General features: G+C 36.4%; 1 protein-coding gene across 1 annotated transcript in view; it reads left to right on the forward strand.

Moving 5' to 3' along the window:
• The window catches only part of LOC144225293 (inactive N-acetylated-alpha-linked acidic dipeptidase-like protein 2), a gene marked incomplete at its 3' end in the record, with an annotated part of 388,961 nt that overhangs the window by 108,918 nt on the left and 260,259 nt on the right, over positions 1-19,784 (forward strand). The gene's annotated exons all lie outside the window — the stretch shown is intronic.

Consider the following 19,784-nt stretch of genomic DNA (forward strand, 5'->3'; position numbering starts at 1 on the left):
AATATTTCCATTTGCAGTAAAGATGTACGGGGAGGACTCCTCCATGTTCACGGCTCTTATATCAATGTCAAAATTAGTATATAAAACATCCATCAAATACACTCGCAAGGTGAACTGGGCATGCCTTTTACAAAGCCTTGTATATTTGGGATTTTACTAGGCTTTTTCAGACACCTCTGGAAGAGGTGACTGAAGCAGGCAAATTGACAGGTGCCAGGCCATTTTTCACGAACAAAATACAAAACGAAATAGGATGTGGCCTAAGAATTCTATTAGTACATCTGTTCATAGATTTGAGTTCTTAATTTTTGAATCATACTGGAAGTGTTTGTAAATGGAAGAAATACTTTGATTTTATTTTTAGACACAGTAAACCTAACAGGCTGTTCATAAACCAATGTGAACAATTTAGTGGTTGATGACCCATTGGAAATGGAGAGTTAAATAAACTTAATTCTGTTTACCCCTAACTCACTAAATATACAAACACCTTAATGATTATGAAAGCAAGTTATCAATAGATATATTTTTACTACCATAGATGATATGAGATTTAACTTACTAAAAGTGACAAGTGTGATCTTTGTACATAAGAAAATAATTCCTCCCATTTAAGAGACACAACACTCCAAAAGAATATAAGTTTACACAGTGCTTCCACTGTGAATAATGTACTGATGTTTAATACACATTGGTATAGTTAGACTTACATAGGCAAACAACTATGTAAAGGCTGGCCACTGAAACTTTAGAATCTTCATGGAGGTTTACCTCTTTTTGACAAGGGTTCACAACAAGGAATTTTTCTTCTGATTTCTTCTTCTTGAGGGAGGCATTCTCTCTATTTCCTCTGTATATTTGAAATAGCTTAGTTTAATTAATGCACTACCATACTCTCAATTATCTAATGATTATTGTATGGTATAATATTACACTATTTCTGCTATTGTGATTTATATCTTTAAAATGATGTTTACATAACTTATGTGGCCTACACTGCTATTTATTGAAATGTATAACATTGATTCTCAACAGTGTTCATGTGAACACCCCCACAGGTCATCTTTATTTCCTTTACAGCACTTAGCACGGCGTCTGCCTTGCATTCGGTAGACGTTTAATGCATTGAACAAATGACTGAGATGATTATCAACTAAGAAAATAGTATTTGAGGAAATAATTCTGTGTACTAATTTTGTTGTATTTATTTTTATTGTCAACAGTGTATCTGTCTATCTAGTCATCATAGAACTACAACAAATATAAAGTATTTTTTGATTTCATTGCTCATAAGCTTTAGTTAGACATGGCTTTGGCAGATTCTAATCAGTAATATGATACAGAACATTGAACATGCACTTATCCTTGCTCCCAGGAAACTAATTGAATCATTAAGTTATAGCCATTAGAAAACTGACCAAATGGTATGAACCTGAGTTATGAGCTTACTGATGATCTAATTTCATTTCACTTACCATTTTCAGCCCCCTTCTTCCTTCCCTTTTCCCTGTGGAACTATGCAAAGCAGTTACAGCACATAACTATATCCTGCTTAAGAATGACATTAATCTGGGCTCCCTGAATCTATGATTGGAAAACCTAAGTCTGCTCTGCAGCATCAAATAGTATTCAGCATATGTTTTGTCTTTTTCTTCTGTGATTTCAACTCATTGCCTGCAAAGTTCACCTGACAAACTTTCTCAGTGTTGGCCTGAGATATCTGTAGGTAGAAGCTTTAAGTATATGCTTTGGGAAAGAGCATATACTTTTTCAGTCCAGGAATATGTGACTTGCATGAGAACAGGAGACATGGGATAGATCTCTCCTGTCTTCATGTATATAATACATGAAGGATTGCAGGTCGTGGTTCTTGCTGGTTTCAAAGAAAAACCAGAAATTATTTTTTAGTTATACAACACTAATGTTAATGCTGATAATGAGATTTGTGAAGAATTTTCTTAACATACAAAGAATGTTTACTCTTTACATCTGTAAGTTTCACACTGATCTTCCGAGCTTTACTCACAGAGCTCTACCTAGATGCATTTAATTACACTTGAAAATATATTGTTCTCTAGATTCATTTATTCTCTCCTAATTCCAATTTGTTGGATTTTGTTTTTGTTTTTCTCCCTGATAGATCTGATCCTGTTTGTGGTAATACCACTTCCCCCATCTCCAGGCTGAAATCCTCATATTTATTTCTGGTACCTTTGATACCGCTATTGTTTAGGAAATTAACAGTTCATCACTGGACTATTACAGTTGTGTCCTTACTGGCCCTTCTTGTTTTAAGTTTATCTCTGTAACAATACAGACTATGTCTAACTGCTGGTTTATTATCTCACAATATCACTTTGATTCTGCCAGTTCACAGTTCTCCCGCGGCTCTTCAGCTTGTTTAGGGTGACTAGCTAAACTACCTGCATATAATCCATTATAACAGGCCCTGGTTTCTCTTTCCTCTCTTCCTGTCTCTTTCTCCACATCTCCTGTGTCTCTAGGACTCCTGAGCGGGGCTGCCTACTCCTAGAAAATATATTAGCCTCTCCAGGAAGCAGGGTTTATAAAAGTATATTCAATAGTGTAATACATTTTGTCTTTTGTGAGAAAACACTTAACATTTTTAGAATACTGACTATAGAATATAAAACTTGACAAAAATTGCTTGATGGTAGGAATAAACAGAAGAGCAGGAGATAAACTCTTCTACACTTTTATAATTATTCAGTGAGAGGATGGTATACTGGGATATATCTAGCAAGTGAAGGAAATTCATCAGAAGGAGAAAGAGTTGCAAGCAGTTGCTGTGCACTAGGCCTGCCCAGTTTATCCATTTTTCCTCCATCCATGTTTTCCTTCATCTATTTGCCCCTTATCCACAAGACTGTAAACTCCATATGGGTGGGAACCATGTCTCTTTTGTTAAACAGTGTTCCCAATGCCTGACACAAAGTATATGTGTTCAATAAATATTTGAACATCTATTTTGTGAGCTAATATAACACACAGCACTATGCGATATCTTGGGTACACAAAGATAAAGGGATACAACTCTGATCCTCAAAAAGCTCACAAGGTATTAGGGACAACAAACATGGTAGGAGTAATTAAAAATCAATGTGAAGGCTATAATAAAGATGTGTACAGATTTCAGTGGTCTCACAGTCATTCCCCCCAAGTGCTTCATATTGAATTTGTGGACAAATAAAACTGCCAATTCTCTTTGGCATAGTCTTACTTTCATCTTCAGGCTTCAGAGTTCAGCCCTTCTTAGCTGTAAAACTGCCTAATGTGCCTTTTCTACATTGGTTTTTAATAGTTGGAGGGGAGCTTATTTATATTTCTATATGTACATCTCATTTTTAGATTAAGTTGTAAATTCCTTGAAGCAAAACCGTTTGTCGTATTTTGTATTTTAAAAAGTTTTTAATTTTTATTTATTTTTGAGAGAGAGAGAGACAAAACATGATCAAGGGAAGGAGGGCAGAGAGAGAGAGGGAGACACAGAATCTGAAACAGGCTCCAGACTCTGCACTGCCAGCGCGGAGCCTGACGCCAGGCTTGAACTCAAGAAGCCAACTGCAAGATCACGACCTGAGATCGAGTCTGGGGCTTAAACAACTAAGCCACCCAGGTGCCCCCTTTGTCATATTTTGTATCTCTGGAGCATGTGGAAGAGAATCTTGATCATCATATGTATTTGATCATTGTTTTCCAATTAATAGGTTGATTGCTAGATATTGAAAAAATATAAATGTTGCAGTTTAAGAACTTAGATATTATAAGGGTACCAATAAATGCCTTATAACTCTTAGTAGAATGTTCCTGGATTGGGATCTAGAGGTTTTAATAGAGAAACTTTAAGGACTTTCATAGTCTATTTGATATCAGAGAATAAAGAACGTTGAAAGTTACCTTAAAAATGGGCTCTCGGGCACCTCTGTGGCTCAGTCGGTTAAGCGTCTGTTGGCTCAGGTCATCATGATCTCACCATTCGTGGGTTTGAGCCCCGCCTCAGGCTCTGTGCTGACAGCCAGCTCTGAGCCTGGAGCCTGTTTCAGATTCTATATCTCCCTCTCTCTCTGACCCTCCCCTGCTCACGCTGTCTCTCTCTCTCTCTCTCTCTCTCTCTTTCTCTCTCTCTCTCTCCTCTCTCTCAGAAATAAATAAAACATTAGGAAAAAAATTAAAAAGGGCTCTGATTTTGGCTGAGATTACAGACATACAGTGTAACATATACTGTGCTGTTAATGTCTTCTGAAATGTGCTTTTCATCCAAGTCCATAATATTTGGGCAGTTAAAATGGTGCAGTTAAAGGACATGAATGTTGCTGTTCCTTTAGCCATGGCTGGTTAACTCGGTTAAAGCATAGAGTTATAAGGCTAGGGTCAAGAGATTAATACCCTTTGCAATCTAGATACCTGTTATGGCACTTCTGGCCAGAGACTAAACACCAAATCCTAAACTTCCAACTCTCAAAAGCATGCTTTAGCTGAAGGAGATTGCCTGGGAATATATTTATGGATCAGCAGAAATCAATCTTCCTAGGGAAAGCAGCTTGGAGCACATATTCTACGAGCATCATTTTAAATGATCCATTTCTGCGTCTATTCAAAATTTGTGGAGCCCTTACCTTGGGTCCAACTCTCTACTAGCCCCTGAGGATATAAAGATGACTGCGATGCTATATCTGTTCCGAGAGTTCTCAGATTTATTTCATTTAAGAATCTTGTCTTAGTCCATTCAGGCTGGTATAACATTATACCATAGTTTGAATAACTTATAAACAATGGGAATTTATTTGCCCCAGTTCTGGAATCTAGAAGTCTGACCAGGGTGCCAGCATGGTTGAGAGAAATCTCGGTTTTAGGCTGCAGGCTTCTTGTCTCCTTATATGCTGGAAGGGGCTAGGAAGCTCTATGGGTCTTTTTTTTCTCCCCCTCAATAAGAACATGAATCCCATTCATGACAACGGCACTTCAAGACCTACTTACTTCCTAGAGGCCCCTCATCCTAACATATTTGCATTGGGGCTTCAAATATGAATTTGGGAGGGGTACACACATTTACACTGTAGCAGATCTCAAATTTCCTAGAATTTGTTTTGATTGATAAAAGGATTGTGAGAATTTTTTTTTCTTTGGTTGGTTAGAAGATATTTGGACTTAAGCTACTATTTTTATCTGAAAGTATTCCAACATGATCTTTATCCTGTCAAAATATTTTCCAGACCCCTCCAAAAAAATGCATAACTTTTCATTCTTGAGGTAAATATCCTTTACAATCTTTGTAAACATTTGAGAAGGCTGACAATAATATGGTAATTTTTCTAATATTTAGAAATAAGTAGAATATTTTATTACATGCTCACAAATGGATCTTCTAAAAAAAATAATAAAAAGTACCAACAGATGTGTTGCTTTGAATTGTTTCCATGTACCAGATACTAGTCTGGGAACTTGGAAGTTAATAGAATGAAAATATAATTTTCCAAACTTGAGCATGCAAATCAGCACTCAAATTATAAAGTTGTATCTATTCAGAATAAAATATATGTATGTGTGTGTGTATACACAAAATATACAGAAGATTTTGAAATTTCAAATAAATTAGACTTTCTATTATTATAGTACAGTTTTCATATTTAAATTCATGCCTCATTGTTCCTGAAAATTATTTGGAGTATCTTATAAATAGCATTCATCCAATAAAAGAGAAAAGAAACTAGTAACGAAGGAAGAAAGTATGTCTATCTTAAACTTAACATTTTTGTAATTGAGAAACTAATCTGATTAGGAGCTTCTTGGCCCTGAGAAAATAAGAAACTTTATTGGCTACAGATCTTTTATTATCAGAAAGTAGATGGGGCACCTAGGTGGCCCAGTGTGTTGAATTCAACTTCGGCTCAGGTCATGATCTCACGGTTCGTGGGTTCAAGCCTTGGCTCAAGTCATGATCTCACAGTTTATGGTTTCGAGCCTTGTGTCAGGTTCTGTGCTGACAGCTCAGAGTCTGGAGCCTGTTTCAGATTCTGTGTCTCCTCTCTCTGCTCCTCCCTCCTGCCCTCAAATATAAATAAACTTTAAATAAAATTTTTACAAAAGTAGAACACTTGGCAATTTCTTACTTTTTTTCTGGCACAAAATTTAGAAATACTTTAGACCGCACCATGTAGAACACTGGATTACATAATAGTTATCGTACACTGAAATAAGTTTGTGACAAATGTGTTTGCTTCTTGACACCAGTGATAAAAAAGGAAAATTTTGTGTAAGAATGAAAGAGAATGTGATTCAACAAGAGATCAAAGTTCTGTGGACCAAATATGGTACTTTAAGGTATTACAGCTTTCTTGAGGAACAAAACTCACATTTCTTAGAGTTTAGTTTTTTCATATCTCTTTGTATTTCTCCTAACTATAATTTATCTTAGTTCATTCGTAGGGATTTGTAATAAAATGTTAGGTATACAAAGTTTACCTAGTAAAGGTAATAACACTTGGAAGCTAAAATCTGTGGGACTATGAAGTAGCAGTGAGAAGATTCCTTAACATCAGAAAACACTACCACCATTTTTTTGTATGTTAATATGAATGACTATATCCTTCTTTCCTTCAGTTTTGTCCCCCTGTACAAACAAGAGGATAATAATACCTGCTCTGTCACATAAGTTTTGTGAGGATGAAGATAAATAATATGTATGATTTCTCCAAACTACATACTACTATAAAATATAGAATATATATATAAGTTAAATATAAATACATATTTATATTTTATTAAACTGGTCCAATTTGTGTGAGAATTTTTATTGCCCAAGTCCTCTATGATGACTGTCCGTATTGTTATAAAAATCTCTGCTTTAGAAAAGGATGGATACCAGATACCATATGTTTTCACTTATAAATGGAACAGGAGAAACGTAACAGGGAACCATGGGGGAGGGGAAGGAGAAAAAGATAGTGGGGGAGAGGGAGGAAGGGAAACCATGAGAGACTCTTGAATACTGAGAACAAACTGAGTGCTTTTGGGGGTGGGGGCAAGGGGAAGGGGATGATGGGCATGAAGGAGGGCACTTGTTGGGATGAGCACTGGATGTTATATGGAAACCAGTTGGACAATAAACTATAAAAGAAAAAAAATAAATAAAAACAATTACCTTTTATCCCCTAAAAGAAATAAAAGTAAATAAAAAAATAAAAATCTCTGCAGAGTGTCAAAAGCTCTAGCAATAGGAACACCTGATGGCTCAATTGGTTAAGTGTCAGACTGTTGATTTTGGCTCAGGTCATGATCCCACTGGTTCGTGAAATCCAGCTCTGCTTTGGGCTCTGAGCTGACAGCACAGAGTCTGTTTGGGATTCTCTCTCCTTTCTCTTCTCTGCCCCTGCCCTGCTCATGCTTGCTCTCTCTCTTTCTCTTTCTCTCACTCTCAAGTCAGTCAATCAATCTCAAGTAATAGAAAAATAGAAAGAAAAGGAAACAATAACCAAATGGCGTCAAGGAGTGGACTGCTAAATTGAAAAAAGGCCAAAGTGGATACTTTTCACCTAATACCCTGAAATAGGAAATACCTGATAGATTATTTAAAAGTAAAGTCTTTTAAAAAAAAAGTAATAATCTCTCCATCCAACCTGGTACTCACAACTCCAAGATCAAGTGTCACATGCTCTACTGACTGTACCAGCCAGCACCATGCCCGAACCATGTCTTAAAGAAAAAAATGCAAAAATTTTATAGTGATTAAATTTTATTAGAAGTCATAGATAAGAGGGATGAGAAATATGGCTTATGGTAATTTTTAAAAATTTTCTCAGCAAATTATTAGGTTCTATTATAATGAAAAGACAAACTTAAAAACAAATCTAAGGCTGAAGTAGTGTAAGAGAATAAGGTATTAGCGTGAAAAAAGAATAGTAATATTGGTTTTTTTGCGGTTTTACTTTTTAATAAGCTGAAGACCAGTTGACAAAATTACATATACTCTAGCAGAGGGAAGCAGCTTTCAGTTGTCAGAGCAACATATACATTGCAGAGAATCGGCTAATTTAATGGGGTTGCTCAGATTCTAAGTGATACACAACAATAAAGGAGATGAGTCTGAGGGTGGCATTGCCACCCACGCCAGGCATACAAATAGGATTTCATGTATAAAAATGTTTATTAGGTATAAAAATGAGAGAAAATGAGGTGTCTAAAAGCATGTTACCTTTTGAAGTGATTTAAGTTAGATAACTAAAATGATGCATTTCAAAAACTGAATTTGAATCAAATTCTCACTTTTTTAGTGTAGTAGTAATGATTGCTTTTTATTCTAAATACTCTAAACTATAATCTGGTGGCTTGCTTTTAAAATTGTGTTAGAGTCTCTCTAATGGAGGGTAGCAAAATATGTGCACTCAAATCTAGGTTATGATGAGGGCTTTCAGGTCCAGCGTTGAGAGCACATATGAGAAGTCTTTTCATGTGTATGTATTTTATCTTGTGTCAATGATGGATAGGATTGGAGAGCACTACCCACTGAAAAACTATTAAATGATGAGACAGGATAATGGGTGCTTGAGAGAATGACATTTAAAGTCAAACATGTACAAATCTCAGTTCTACCACATCCTAACCATGTGATCTTCACCACATCATGTGATTTGGTTCTGTTTCCTCATCAGTCAGAGATAACATGTACCCAAAAGGTCACTGCGTATGCTACATGGGATGCAGTGTTTAAAATGCATGGTTTTAACAACTGTCATTGTTATTGTGAAAACCTTCAAAAATTTTGCAAGTAAAAATTAAACCTCAATATAGCATTAAGCTTCATTAATCCACTTCTATGTGGATCTTTCAAATACAACTGTGGTGCCATATGTGGTGCCTGGTTGGCTCAGCCAGTTGAGTGTCCAACTTTTGATTTCAGCTCAGGTCGTGATCTCATGGTCATGAGATAGAGCCCTATGTCAGGCTCTGTGCTGACTGTGGAGCCTGCTTGGGATTTTCTCTTTTTCTCCCTCTGTCCCTCTCCCCCGCTCACATACACACACACTTTCCCTCTCTCAGGTAATTTTTTTTTAAGACAAAAAATAAATAATGGTACTGTAACTTCATTTTTCTTATGATTTTTGTAATATTTTCCTTAGCTTGCTTTATCGTAAGAACATGGTATCTAATACATATAACATACCAAATATGTGTGAATTGTTAGTAGTTAAATTTTAGAGAAGTCAAAATATTTTCAACTGCAAAGTGGTGGGCACCCCTAAATCCCTATGTTGTTCAGCTGTATATATTTCCAACTTGTCATGAGAACATCTTCAAATACATAAGTGAAAGGATCATAACTGTGAGTACATAAGATTTCAAAAAAAAACTTCTAGAAATATTTCTTTTATGAGGAACATATAATATCTGAAAGGTTTAGGGGGAAATTGGAGTCTGTAAACCATCTCTTCCTCTTGATTTTTATCTCTCTTTACCCATTCTAACAAATAATTTTTAAATTATCAATTGAAAGATCTGCCATGAAGAAAGCCTTGATTCTTCAGATTACACAGGCTTATAAAGTTCCAGGGAATACTGATGAGAAAAAACATTTCTAGACATATTCTGTTATATCCTCATGTACTTGGGAGGCCAGTGAAATTCTTGAGGAGTAGATGAGAAATAAATATTTGTCCATAAGTAGGCAGGAGGTTGGAATGTTCAAGTTGCTGACCCTCTGGGAAGCAGTATCTTCCTGTTAAAGATGGAAAAACATCTGTGGTTTAAAGTAAGGGGAAAAACTGCCTAGCAAAAGTACCAGGTTCCAATATCTTGGGACTCTAGGCAGATTAAGTAACCAATTGGGCTAGATATGCAACAATAAGGAGTAGAGGCATCTATGATGCACAAGGGAGCACATCGAAAGAGATTCCAGTAGGTTATTATGAAAACTTGTGAGTATGCCGGACGTTTCTTCAGGTTTCAGCCTTCAGTCTTCTGTCTTAGGTTAACAGATCCTATGTGTACGGCAGCACCTGTATAGGAACCTCCACACTTAGCCGTTATCTCTGTCATTTAGGTCAGTTAAGGATGAATGGATGGATTTGGAGGGTTTAAATTTGGGTATTATTTCCTCAAGAAATAATTTTACCCCGTTCACACACATTCACATGCATGTGCACATGCATACACACACACACACACAAGTACATCCCTCTCCATCATGACACAAAAGCTTTATTTGTTGATTTAATATGTGATGCCTTTGATTATAGCAGGTACAAATATATCTAATAAAAAATTAAAGTTGGTGCTGAGTACTAAAATGAAAAATGAAGTTGCACACCAGTAACTATTTGAATGTCTACATATCTGAAGTAGGATTAGTGAAGAAATAGTGTATGAATTGCACTATTGCATCCCATTTTCAACTGCAAACACATCTTTCCACAGATTCTGTACCAAATCAGAACTGTTAACAACAACTAAAAAACTGTGGTTTTTAGTTCACTTAAAAAGGCCCATGTGACTAGATACTTAAATGACAATAAAAATTTAGCTGATAACTCTGATGAGACTGTGTAAATTCCTGATCAGAATAAAGAGCATATAAAATGTTTTGCCCCAAATTCTTTGCCTTTACAATTTATCTTTATTCCATCAGTATAAGATATTTGCTGTTGAAAGTTACCATGGTCTTAATACAGTATATTTTCTATTCCCTGCCCTTCTCCCCAAAAGAGACACATACAAAACACAGGCTGAGAGTAATTTGCTTGCCCTTACCTAGAATTTCATATTTTCATCAGTGACCCGGGCTCATGTGCAATAACTTCAAATGGCAAATGGTTGCTTTTTAAGTTTTCAGGTCAAAGCAGACATTTGTTTTGAACACCTACAGAAAAGTGGCTTCCATTTGTTTGCCTTTAAAGGCTTTTTTCTAGTATCTGGATGGAACTGACCTAAAATTGTAACTGGAATTATTCACCTGTAAGAAGGCAATGCAAGTCAATACAAACAAGGCCCTTTTAGCTAGAAGCTGAACCTTCACAAGCTTTGCAATCCAGATGTGAGTTGCTCCATGCCAGCAAAGTAGAGCAGCTATCACTTAACAGAGTAAAAGGTTTCCCATGCCAATCAAAAGTAAACAAGGCGAGGTGATCCTCATCCACTTTTTTAATATATTTGAGTCACTGATTCCTTCTGTTTCAACAAACCAAAGCACTTAAAAGCATCTTTTACTGTGAGGGAAAATTGGTCAGAAACCTGTATCTACACAAACATGTAGAAAAAGTGATACCAAAAATAGCAAGTGTACTGTTATGATTTAATATTTCCCCTCTTTTTTGTTAGGCTGTTACTCTAAAATATGAAAATCTCTACATACCGACACATTTGGCATGGAATCAAAATGAGGACTAAGATTCCTGACATGTCCTTGACAGAACTGAATTCGGAAGCTAATTTTACATTATTTCTTAAGTGATCTGACATATTATATGAGGTACATTAATACAGCCACAGTTTCAGACATTCTAAATGTGTTAACAAATAAATATTATTAAAGATTTTTATGAAAATTCTACCTCACAAGTTCAGTGTTTATGATCTAAACATTTGTATACATTCATTTCAAAGTTTATTTGTTTATTTTTGAGAGAGACAATGAGCTGGGGAGGGACAGAGAGGGATGGAGAGAGAGGAAGAGCTTGCAGGAGAATCCCAAGCAGGCTCTGCAGGGTCAACACAGAGCTTGACGTGGGGCTCAAACTCACAAAATGGTGAGATCATGACCTGAGCCGAAACCCAAGAGTCTGATGCTTAACTGATTGAGCCACCCAGGCACCCCATAAATATTGTTATACATTTAAAACAATTAAAGTGCCTTCTAAATGACTAAATAATATGTTGATGGTATCCCCTAATTAAATTCATAAGACAAATCATCAAAAAAACATAGAAGCATATATTCAGAATCTAAATGAGTATAATACTTAACTATTCCAACTCAACACTTTGTCAAAACAAGATTTGGAAAATAAAAACATTGTTACAAATGAAAGCTTAACTGGGTCTTAAATGAGTGTTTTACTTCAGTGTGTTTCTGTGTGTTCCATCTATACATGGAATTTGGGGGAATAAAAATTTCCATAGAATGTATATTTTAATGATTTAAAATCTGAATGCTGTAGATTTCTTTAAGAAGTAGACTGATATTATATATTATCTCTAGAAAAATATATTATGCATATAAATTTGAAATTTGCATGAAATTTCAAACTGCCCCCATTTAGTGAAACCTACTGTTGGTCCATGAACCCATGACTGAGGAGGTTTTATGAAGAATGAAAGATGTCTAGTGGAAGAACTACTAATCTACAGCTTTAAAACTTTTTTTCATAGTTCAGCCTTCTTGGCTGAACTGCCAGATCTGAAGATCATGGGTCTGTCTCATTCTCCCATGTCTCTCGCTTTTGTTGAACTGCTTCCCTTAACAATCTCCATCCAGGTAAAACTAAAATTCCCACTAGAACTTAATCTCTTAGACATATTCTTGTGATTTTAGAAGTTGGGATACTAGGCACCTAGGTGGCTCAGTCATTAAGTCTCTGACTTCGGCTCACTCAGGTCATGATCTCATATTTGTGTATTCGAGCCCTGCATCAGGCTCTGTGAAAACAGCTCAGAGCCTGGAGCCTGCTTCAGATTCTGTATCTCCCTGTCTCTCTGCCCTTCCCCCTCCCATGCTCTGTCTCTCTCTCTCTCTCTCAAAAATAAATAAAACATTAAAAAAATTTTAAATAAATAAAAGTTGGGATACTATGCTTGGTCCTGAGTGAGACTTCTGGTTTTGTGTCAAATGCCGTACCATGTGAGGCTTACTAAAAACACACACTGACATCTAGTTGGCTCTTTGTCTCTTTGTGGTCTAGTGAAAGGTTTACAGGTCAAAGAAAAACTAGAAATAGCAGGTGTTGACAGAGCCAGCATATCAATTGCAAATATATGCACATTGAAAAATGTCATTCTAGTAAAAAGTAAGAAAAAATGGGGCTTGATGAAATAACACCACACCTATACATTTGTATTTTAATAGGAAAGTGTTTGAAAAATTGAAATAGATCTGACTTGAAATAACTTGTGATAAAATGTCATGTATAGCCAAGGAGAATAGAATTTAGACCCATCAAACTGCACTGAGATTTCCTTACACTATAAATGTCACAAAAGTGACCCTCATTATAAAAGAAAATGTGTGTATTTTTTCCCCAAGAGGAAAAACACCCAAAGAATCTTTGTGTGAGCATTCTAAAGATCTCTTTAGCATTTTGCAGTAGGTACTTTAAACACTTATTTTTATAAAGTACTTTTTGTCAGGCAATATATATATGTTAGAAATTAGTAGTTCCTCCAGTTGTAAAACCTTGACATTGACTATAATTGAGGAGGTTAGTGTCGGCGTGTTCATAAGTATTACCTGTCATTTGAAATATGACAGTGCTGTAACTGCAAGACCTTGGGGACGCTTGTGTGTTGGCATTGCCATCTGACTGCCTTAGAAACTGCCAGACAGTCTTCTTAATGCCTCCGACCCTGAGATAATTAACATGGCCCTAGAGGCTCTACCTTTTGCATTTGCACACTTGTTGTTTAATAAGATGTTTGCTGCTGGCTATGCTTCCCTTTGATTTAAAAATGTGCCTTTAAGGAGAATGGTACTTCAGTCCATTAAGTTTTCGATTATAGGTATTACCTTTATGTACAAGTTGCTTATATAAAAATTTTGTTGCTTTCCTGAAAATTAAAATACATCCTAATGTTATGTTTTTAATCTTGGTTTTGGTTCCTCTAAATGCATTTCACAGGGAGGCAAATGACCCATCTGAAATATAGATGCTTACTTTGACAATTGTGTTATGTATCATGTATATTAGCAAATGATAAAATGGGAGCCAAAAATAAAAGCTAGTTTAAAAGCCTTCAGGGCAGATTTGATGGGATTTTAGTTTCCACATTCCCAAGGGCAAAGCAAAGAGTTAAAACAAGCTGCTTTTACTTCCTTTAAGATAAGAGTTATTGATTTACAATTAGCACTGTGTAGAATTTGCAAAATTAGTTTGTAAATTCTGAATAACTTTGTAAATTAGGTTTAAGACACTTAAAGGGAAATCTCTAGTAGTACACAAATCCTTAAGAGAGAATAAAATTGCTGAGTTTACTATTAGCAAGCCACTATATATTCTGAATGTATTAAGTTTCTTCAAAGAATTAAATGATTGTGTGTGAATAGTTAATGGAGTTAGAATAGTTAAGTCACAATATACATATTGTGCTTCCCCTCCATTACAGAAGTAATAAACATTCACTGTTGTAAATTTGAAAAGTATTGAAATGTATACAGAATAAAATATAAAATTTCCTAGGTTCCCAGAAACTAGAGGTAATGATTGTTAATATTTTTCCATTCTATTTTCTTATATTTTTATGTCCTAATTTTTCAATACATACATTCATATTTTCCATATCAATATTATTCAAGTATGTGCTTTTAATGACTTCAAAATATTCCATCAAATTGATATTCATCACATAAGATGAATCAATACATTAAAACAAAATTAATCCATTAAAACTTTAAATGAAATGTCATTTTTAAAAATTATTTTTTAAATGCATTTTATTTATTTTGAGGGAGTGTGTGAGCATGGGAGGGGCCAAGAGAGAGGGAGAGAGAGAATCCCCAGCAAGCTCCCTGCTGTCAGCAGATCAGTCCCATTATATATGAGACCATGGGCTGAGATGAAATCAAGGGTTAGATGCTTAACTGACTGAGCCACCCAGGTGCCCCTAAAATGTCATTTTATATTGATATTAATTTATCTGTATAATTTTTACTCTCTCCTACTATCCTACTAATAACTCGTCACAAATACATGTACTACAATATCTATAGAATAAGCATTCTATTAAATTTTGAGTAAATTGGGGATTTGGATTCTTTTTTTAAAAAAGAATATTTTGAGAGAGAGAGAGAGAGTGAGTATGAGCTGAGGAGGGGCAGAGAGAGAAAGGAGAGAGAGAGAGAGAGAGAGAGAGAATCCCAAGCAGTCTCCACACTAACAACATTGAGTTTGATGCAGGGCTTGAACTCATGAACTGTGAGATTATGTCCTGAGCCAAAACCAAGAGTCAGATGCTTCACTGACTGAGTCACCCAGGCACTCCTATGTTTTGCTTCTTATGTGAAGAATTTTATTTCTCATTGTTTAAGAACATCTACAGTGTGCCAAGATTTTACTAAACAAATAGTCTCTACCTTATGGTATCAAGGCACAGATATCACCCATATGAACTTCCATCACAGATATCAATAGGATATAATCCAATCATCTAACCAACAATCAGAATTTTTTTTTTTTTTAATTTTTAATTCTGGGCCTTTGCCTTTTTCAAGGAGTGTTCTTTCTCTTTTCCAGATGCTTATTTGACAATATCACTTGGATGTCTAATAGTATCTCAGACTTAAAGTTCCAAGACAAAACTTATAAAGCCTCACCACCTCACTGTCTACAGCTATACCTATTCCTCCTATGGTTTTCTCCACTTCAGGATATTCCATTTTTCTTGGTTCTCTGTGCAAACTGTGGACCATCTTTAATATGCTTTTCCCCTACCACATCCAACCCATAAGCAAAGTGCTTTGGTTTCCCTTCCCAAATATATTTAGGATCTGGTTTCATCTTAATCTTTTGTGTTTACCACCCTTAATAAATGTCCTCAGCTATTGACATGATCTAATTTGTCTCCTGCTATTATTCTTGCTACTGTAGTCTACTCTCCACAGAGAAATGAAGGTTTTTCTTTTAAAACTAAAGTCAGATCCTATCATTCCTTTACTACTTCTCAGACTTAGACTTGATCTTCTACTGCCCCCACCTCCATACCTTCTATTCAAGCCACAACAGCTTTTTCATGTACAACACATAAGCATATTCATTGTATCAGCTGAATAAAAATTCCTTGTTAAGTCAAATGTAGTTCAATCCTTTTCTACTGAAGTTGAAATGAAACCTAATTTGGTAAGTGGCTGTGATGCCAAACATAACCCCACTGCAGAGATTTTGCCTTTGTTATCCTCTCTAATTAGAATTGTTTATCCCCAGGGCCAGGTCCCCACTTTATTCCTGCTGTCTGTTCAAATGTCATCAGGGAGGCCCTACCTGAATGCCTTTATCCGTTACTTTCTATCCCACTCACTGTGCTTTATTCTTCTTAGCATATATTTTTTATTACTGATGGCAAAGCATGATGAGGACTTAAGGGTGTGAATGCTAGAGCCAGACTATCTAGAATTAAATCTTTGTCTCACCTTTCTGTGCCTGGATCCCTTACCTATAACATGGAAATAATAATGCCTACCTCTTAATTTGTTGTGAGTTAACATAAAGCTCTTGGAACAATACCCAGCATAAATAAGTATTCAGTAAGTGTTAGTTATAATATACATTATTACCATATATAATGTATTTCTTTGTTTAATATTTGTCTTCTCTCTTTAGAATATAGGCTTCTTTGGTGCTTTGTTTACTGCTGTGTTCTTAGTACCTAGAAACATCTCTGGCACATGATAGGTGCTTAAGAGATAGTTAAACAATTAAATGACTAAATAATAGTTAATAATAAATGAAGGGTATGAAAGATATATATAATGGTTGTCTATTGAGTGTATACATTCTTCATGACCTATGCCTGTGTCAGTTATTAAATGCAATAGAGTTCAGATGTGGGAGAAATAGGTGTGAGTTGGTAGATAGGCAACTTTTGAGAAGAACGTTGATATGTATGTAGGAAAGGGAAGGATGAAGAAAATTTTCAAAATGGAGAAACAGTGGTCATATAAGGCCATTTCAGGGTCAGCCAGTCAGCAAGTCAGGGTGTCTTCGGTAGGAGAGTGATGGAGATTAAGACCAGATTTGGAGAGACTGGGACTGGGGTTAAGGAAGTCCAAATTTATTAACAGCCTTTTTTCCTGCCTCAACACTCAAGAGAGGTACAATAGTTTCCTGATCCTCAATAAGCATCATGACTCATTAAGAGAAATGTATGTAGTTTACAGATTCTCTAGGCTGTTATTTCTCTTTAGAAAGAAAATAAAAATTTTAAATGGGGTTGTTTTTATGTGAATATAGCAATGGATAAAGAATATATCAGAGTATGAAGAAAGTAGTTGTAAATGCTGGTTAGCAGTATATGGCCTCAAAAAATTTAGACATTTGGTTAAACAAAAGACATAGAATGATGCATATTTATGTTTAATTAGGGTTTTTCTGTTCATTCAAAATCTTTCAAAGTATGTTTCCCAGATCTCCAGTATCAGAATCATTTGGGAAGCTTATTAGAAATGCAGATTCCTAGGTCTCACTATAAACTTACCATACTTGAGTTTTTAGGATACAGCTCCAGCATCTATATTTTTAAAATAATTTTTATTCATGTGTATTTATATTGAGAGAGAGGGAGAGAGAGAAAGAGAGAGAGAGAGAGTGCACACACACAAGTGGAGTGGGAGGGGGGATGGCAAAGAAAGAGAGAGGGAAAGAGAGAATCCCAAGCAGGCTCTTCACTGTCAGTACACAGAGGCAGCCTTGATCCCATGAACCCTGATGTTACGATCTGAGCCAAAATCAAGAGTTGGAAGCCTAACTGACTGAGCCACCCAGATACCCCTGAAACATATACATTTTGAGAAACCACCTCCTCTCTTCCAGCATGTGCTTTGCTTACCAACATTTAAGAAAAAATACCTTTAGCTTGCTTAGATGGGGCGGGTAAAGTGGGTGGCACTATATAAAGGGGAAGGTAATTAAAAGATGACAGGATATTCAACAGTTTCACTTGGTCAGTAATTTGGAAAGCGTATAAATTCTTTTAGTTTATTTTTCGCTTCTTTTATGGTAAAATGCACCCGTCTAAGTAAATGTTAAAAATCTTAATTAGAATCAACATGCCCCTAAATTAGCTTTCAACATTTTGTCTAAACATTACCTATTTATCTTTCTCTTACTTAAGTATATTTTCTGACCATTTTTAATACCCTTTTTATACTTATCCAGTTTATATTTATCTTCTAATTATAAATGTAATTAAACTCATTTTTGACAGTATAGAATATTTTAAAAAGTACTGACTTCCAATCTGTGCTTTTGGTTGCTTTGCTTTACGAAATTAGGACCACATAGGACATACCCTGTGCAACCTATTTGTTTGTTTTAACACTTTTAAAAGTATTTTCTCATGAGGTGCCTGGGTGGCTCAGTTAGTTATGTGTTGACCTCAGCCCAGGTCATGATCTCACAGTTCAGTTTGTGGGTTTGAGCTCCACATTGAGCTTTCTCCTGTAATCATGGAGCCCGCTTCAGATCCTCTATCCCTGTCTCTCTGTCTCTCCCCAACTCATGCGTGTGCACGCACACTCACTCTCTCAAAGATAAATAATAAAAAAAAATTAAAAAATAAGTATTTTCTTGTGTTATAGTAAACATTTCCCTAATTCTTCTACTGGCCAATATCCTATTTTTCAGACCATTCTTTCCCTTTGCTTACTGGTCAACACCACTACCCTCAAATAACTTTTATTTCTTCCTGCCCTTAAGTTGTGGTGTCTCCTCAGTTCTCTTTCTGAATGGAACCCACACACAGTCACTCATTCTCATTCATTCAAGCCTGCCGTCTCTACGTACACCTGGCCGGCAGTACTTCCTGAGACGTGACTATAGTGGCCCCACACCAGGACCCTGCTCTAGCTTCCTCTAGCCACGCTCTTCACCATGGAGTCAACAAGACTGAAAAAGACAGTGAGGAAAGAAACCACAAAGTTTATTTTAGATTCAGTTTATTACTTACATAACAAAAGCAAGATGAACTGAGATGCCAGCTCCCCATGTCTTGCCCCCAGAACAACAATGAAACCAAAGGGCCTGGGTGAGAGGATAAGGCCCCACAAGTATTGGGGCACCTTATTACTGAGATGCTCCTTCCATGCTGCAGCCAAGCAGTTTATAGTCTGCAGCTGTGCCCTAAGTATAGAGGTTGGGGGGAGAGACAGCTTCATAACTCAAAAGAACCCAGAAAATGATAAATCATCTCATGGCAGCATCCCCAGTAGTTAGAGAGATGGGAAGGAAATTACCTGGTAGTACTTCCTCAGAAGCCGCCTATACTTTTGTTTTACTGAGAATCATAGGACATTTCACGAGACTTCAATCAGCCAGGGTTAAACCTTGCCTACATGGCCCATGTAAGGATATGCATGGGTACTAGGGCACCATGGCCAAGTGGTTCCCCCAAAATTGAGCCCACCCAGTGCCCCCACCCCAAGACCAAGCTCTGTGGGTACACAAACCTGGAATCCTTGCCCAAGTGACCTCATGCCTGCTTCTACAGCCTGTTGGAATGTCTATCCTAGGCCAGCCCTTCAATATAGACTGTATGCTGGCATGAATGCCCTAGTCCTAAGGGTGAACAAGCAGTGGTATTTGTGTGGGTCGATAAAGAGCTTGGTTAAGCAAGCCGGGGTCTCCATATGGAGTCCTGCAAGGCCCTTTTGGAGTGATGGACAGAGCTACCAAACAAAATCAGATTGCTCAAATGAATGAATCTTCTGCTGCCTGGGAGGAACAACCTAAGGAAGACAGGGGGAATGAAAAGTCCAAGGATAGCCTTACTTAGCTTCCCCTGTTAACCCTGAACCACTGATAAACAGAGAATGTAGATTCTCCTTAAGGAAAGAGGCTGTTCTCAGACAA

The sequence above is a fragment of the Crocuta crocuta genome, unplaced genomic scaffold (genome assembly GCF_008692635.1).
Source record: "Crocuta crocuta isolate KB4526 unplaced genomic scaffold, BGI_CrCroc_1.0 scaffold496, whole genome shotgun sequence".
Taxonomy (NCBI): Eukaryota; Metazoa; Chordata; class Mammalia; order Carnivora; family Hyaenidae; genus Crocuta; species Crocuta crocuta.